This window comes from Neltuma alba, unplaced genomic scaffold, assembly GCF_004799145.2.
Source record: "Neltuma alba isolate B1F8T4 unplaced genomic scaffold, ASM479914v2 tig00011088_pilon, whole genome shotgun sequence".
Lineage (NCBI taxonomy): Eukaryota > Viridiplantae > Streptophyta > Magnoliopsida > Fabales > Fabaceae > Neltuma > Neltuma alba.
In genome coordinates this window covers 367186-372676 of record NW_021635829.1, presented here as the reverse complement: position 1 = coordinate 372676, position 5491 = coordinate 367186, and the positions used below count along the sequence as shown (strand labels likewise).

At 33.1% G+C, this 5491-nt stretch overlaps 1 pseudogene; it reads left to right on the top strand.

Moving 5' to 3' along the window:
- Window positions 1–1229: 1229 nt before the first annotated feature.
- Window positions 1230–4732, top strand: LOC114761202 (xanthotoxin 5-hydroxylase CYP82C4-like; annotated as a pseudogene).
- Window positions 4733–5491: the final 759 nt, after the last annotated feature.

Below are 5491 nucleotides of genomic sequence, written 5' to 3'. Positions count from 1 at the left end.
CTACAAAGTAGATTCTAAAGAAGGACAAGAACTTAAAAAGAATTAAGTGAAGGAGGTAAAGACTTAATAAACCCTGTACTAAAGCTAACAAAGCAGCTTAACAGTTGCACAAGATCTTATTTGATAATATTGCTTGTTCCTTCCAATGATTGCTTGCAAGAAGAAATCTACTTTTTTTATGCCCATAAATCAAAGGTTGCTGATTCATTATTAAACAAATGAGACTGAGTAATCTATCAGAGACTACCTCTCTTGCATTTGTAGCTATGAATTACAGTACAATAACAACACAACAAAGCATAAGCAAGATCTACAGGACTTACCAACACAATACATGCAACTTTGAAAACAATAAGGAAATCGAATCTCATTAAAAACATTACCGGGCAACTACAAGTACAACCAAGCCAGATCAATCCCACAATTCAATAAATAAAAGCTGAGCATAGTCGAAAACAAGCATACAACAATCCAACAATCTACTAGTTTAGGGTGCAACAACATCAATCATTTTTCAAATCATGACCAACATTATTATTTCTTTTGGGTCTCAAAGCAATTTGAATCTTCTTTTTATTCTTACTCCCAACAACTAATTTTCTCTTTGATCATCATCAATTATTCTCTTTTTTAAAAAAAAAAAAAAAAACCAGAAGGGCTCCTTTAAGTGTATCTTATAAATAAGCATATATCTACTTCAAAAACTATATCTTATATACAGGACCACCGAAGGGAATAATAGATGAAAAATAGAAAAGAAATCGACTCCTTATATTTAAAAACAAAATAAACCACTTAATTAACTTTTACATAGACACTATCAGATAACCTGGAAAAGACAAAGTGAAAAAAAAAACATAACAACTATTTTGAAAAAATCAAACATCCAAAAAGGTAACCTTAGGGACCTGATTCAAAATGAGAGCAAATTACAAGGACTTCCAAATTAGTTTTCCCGTGTCTATTACTAATATGACGGCAGTATTTATTATATTATAGTCATGTGCATGACAACTTTTCTCATTATTATTATTATCGTCGCAGCCCTATATTTATTATAACTGTGCCTGCTCGTTGTCTTATCAAGCCAGCAATAACTACCTCCAATCTTTAATATGAGATCAATTTTATAGTGCAAATTGCACTACAAGGGCTGGTATATATAACAAGTTCTCTTGTCAAAACATTGCATAAATAATCTCAAGCCCGGACGATCGAGATAAGCCATTATGCACCTCTTATCTTTCCCAACATTAATAACAGCAACTTTAACCCTATTTTTACCCTTACTTGTATGGATCAGAGCTCAGAAAATATCACAAAATCATCAAAAAGCCAAAGGCGAGCTAGCTCCACCAGAACCTTCAGGAGCCTTACCCCTAATAGGCCATCTTCATCTTCTTGGAGCTCAAATCCCCCTCGCCCACACCTTAGCTTCTTTTGCAGACAAGTATGGGCCCATCTTCACCATCCGCCTCGGAGCCTTCCCTGCCCTCGTTGTTAGCAGCCAAGACGCCATTAAAGAATGCTTCACAACCAATGACAAAACCCTAGCCGCTCGCCCAAAATCCAGCCATGGTATCTACCTCAATTACAACTATGCCTCGTTCGGGTCGGCGCCGGACGGCCCGTATTGGCGCAAATTGAAGAAGCTCATCATGGTCGAGCTCCTGTCAGCTCGGAGACTTGCATCGTTGAGGCATGCATATGAATCTGAGATCGATTTTTTCATCGGCGATCTGTACTCCTACGTCGGAGACAATAATAAACGTAGGGTTGTGATTATTAGCGAGTGGTTGGAGAGATTGACGTTGAACATAATCACGAGGATGATTGCAGGGAAGAGGTATTGTGGGAATTTGCAGGATGTGGAAGATGAAGAGTCACGTAGGGTTTTGAAGCTGATAAAGGATTTCATGCATATTTCTGGGGAGTTTGTTCCTTCAGATTTGATTCCGTTTCTGGGATGGTTTCCAGGTGAAGGGAAAGTTTTAAGATCGATGAAGAAGATTGCGAGGGATTTGGATTATGTTGCATCAAGTTGGGTTGAAGAGCATTGGGTGAAGAAGAAATAGTCGCGTAGTGAGGAACAGGATTTCGTTGACTTCATGCTTTCTGTAATTGAAGACGACGACGATACTTTGGGCCACGCTCGTGACACCATCATCAAAGCAAATGTCTTGGTATGTTTTTTACCCCTTATGTTTGACCCTTTTTTCCCAGTACCAAACGAAATGACTTTTCTTGTTTGAGTTTTGGGTATATAAATTATAAGAAAAATAACAGAAAAATACCTATGAAATTTTAAAATGATAAATAGGTGATTTTAACATATTTTGACATGTGAAAACCATTACAAGAATAGTCAAAACTATTATAAGAGTAGTCAGCATGACTTTTTTGTCTTTTTTAAATTTAAGATGTATTTTCCCTTCATTTTTCTAAATTATAATATGTTGAATACATATTGGCAAAGAAGAGGAAAAAGGGAAAAAGAAGACAGAAAATATATTAGGGCCGTTCCTGGAGGTAGTTATTTTTATTTTTTAATTTTTAAATTTATTCAAATGACTTTCATATAATTTGTTTAAGGATTTATCAGAAAACTTGAAAACAACCACTTTTATTCGAGCATATACATAAGGATTATCTTCTAAAAAATTCCATAAAATAATTAACTGCCAGGCGTTTGTGAAAGGAGAGGGTGATTTCTTCTAGTACCTCTAATCTTTATGAAAGTCACCTTCTTAAAAATGTATAAATGATTCATAACGGGGAGTCAGAATTTTTGTGGAATATTAATTATTTTATTCTAAATTATGCTATTCTTGTGTTTATTAAGGATCTTATACAATACTACAATGTTTTTAACTTTATGATATTTATCAGAGGTAATAGTTAAAGCCAAAGCATTTTTTGAACAGCTTTATTGATATAACTAAATTTTTTTTGTACAAGCAAGATATAAGATAAAAATGAATCCTGTTAACATCGAAATGTATCATTAATAACTAAAAGAATCAGGATCAGGTAAATAAATATGATAGAAACACTAATTGACGAAAGAGATGAAATATTAACAATTTGAGTCAAAGATGAAGGAGAAGTTTGCCGTGAGCTAATCTTGATTTGAATAGCAATATATTCTTTTTACTCTCTCAAATATGAAGTAATCCTCTGATTCTTAATATAATATCTATTTAGCTAATTTGATTAAATTAAAGAAGTTAGATAAGTTAGTTAATTATAACAAATATGACATGTTTTTCTCAAAACATTATAATCATCTTCCTTAATATTCTCCCTCTTTTTTCGACTTGGTTATGGTTAAAAGAGTATCAATAAGAATAATTTAGAAAAAATTGATAAATATGATAAATAAGTTTTACATTTAGACCCAATATCAACTCAATTATTATGTCTTACATTAAGGACCAGAAGAGTACTAATCATACTTACTTCATATAAACCAATAAAATTAGTTAAGTCAATTAAATTTCTAGAAAAAAATAATTTTTTCATATATTAATAATGGAGAGGTTTTGGAAAACAAAGTCAATGGGAATTAAAAGCCCAAGCTTGATTTTTGCTTTAACAACCCTAATTAATAAGGGAATATAATGAGTTGAAGTCCAATCAACAAATTTTTTTTGATTTGACTAACCAATAGATTTTTTAAAGGGGAGACTACCAGAACACTTAAGCAACATGCTGTATTTGAGACTAAAGGGAGCATAATGCGTTGGCGCGGCCATAGACATATTTTATTTGATCATTTGCACAAATTGTTTTTTTCTTTTTTACACTTATTTGATATGTGATCCTACTAAGTCAAATATGATCATTGTTAGCAAACTTTAGGGTAAATTTATAATACAATTTTTTTCATATACAAGCTTTGAAGATTCAAACCTTCAATTTCATTTAAAAGATATTTATTTGACCCATGTACTGTGTTAGTCATAATAAATTTAGTCTAAAACAATGAAAAACAATTTTATTCCAGCCAATGAATATTAATTCACGTGCCTTATTATTTCAACGAAGGAGAGACTTTTAACATGATGAAATTAACTAACACCTTGTTTATACATAGAGTCTGATCTTAGCTGGAGCAGACACAACCTCCATCAGTTTGACATGGACCATAGCCTTATTGCTGAACAACAAGCATGTTCTAAAGCGTGCCCAAGAGGAGATTGATCGTCACGTAGGCAAGCAAAGATGGGTCCAAATCTCAGATGTCAAAAACTTAACTTACCTTGAAGCCATCTTCAAAGAAACCCTAAGATTATACCCACCAGGTCCTCTCTTGGTTCCCCATGAAGCAACACAAGACTGTTATATCTCTGGCTATTACGTCCCAAAAGGCACTAGAGTGTTTGCCAACATTTGGAAACTCCATAGAGACCCAACCATTTGGTCGCAGCCTGAGAGGTTCGTCACGGAGGAGAATAATAATAATAATAATGGAGAAATTGATTATGAAGAAGGTCAAAGCCATTTTCAGTACCTTCCTTTTGGGTTTGGAAGAAGGGCTTGTCCTGGTTCGACTTTTGCTATGCAAGTGAGTATGTTGAGTCTTGCTCGTTTGCTTCAAGGGTTTGAGTTGAAGTCCGTGGGGGATGAGCCAGTGGACATGAAAGAAGGCGCAAGCTTTACTTTGCCTAAGGCTACTCCGTTGGAAATTATTCCAACTCCACGACTTTCGTCTCATCTGTATCGCTTATAATTATTGCAGAAAAATTCGTAACTACCGCACCATCTTCATTAATTCAACGATCCGAAAATATATATATATATATATATATATATGTAAAGAGTGTTATAATAAAAATGCTCTAGGGAATGAAAATGAGAGATAAGGAGATAAATAAACTTCATTGATGTATATGTGAATGTGAATCCTATTCTCCAGGCCAATAAACCTTTGAATCTTATTAGCTTCTACTCTCTGTCTTTTCTCTCTTTGTAATACCCATTCATAAGTGATGCAAACAAATATATACATATATATACACACACACACACACACGACCTCTAGTTTTTAATATATAAGAGCTAGTTGACAAATTAGAGTAAATTAAGAAAGTTTGTTAAATTAGTTATTTATAATAATTAAATGTTATCTTTTATAAAATATCCTTGCTAATCATATTATATATCTAGAATTACCATTTGATGAATTTTTAATACGTGTAACGACTACAAGAACTACTTTGAAAAAAATAGACAAATATGAGAGAAAAAGTAGATTGAAGTCTTATATTTAGGATATAATTAAATGCCAAACTAGGTAGCTTTTATATTAAGGATCGGAAGCAATATATTTGTTCTTAATTCAACGATAGGCAACATAACAAACTATATATATGTATCCGGAATGAAAGGTGTGATGTGAACCCATAAGACGTTGTTGAGATCAAGATAATTAAGAACTTGTATAATGCAAAAGCATATATCCATTAAGGGTCATCACAATTACAGCAAA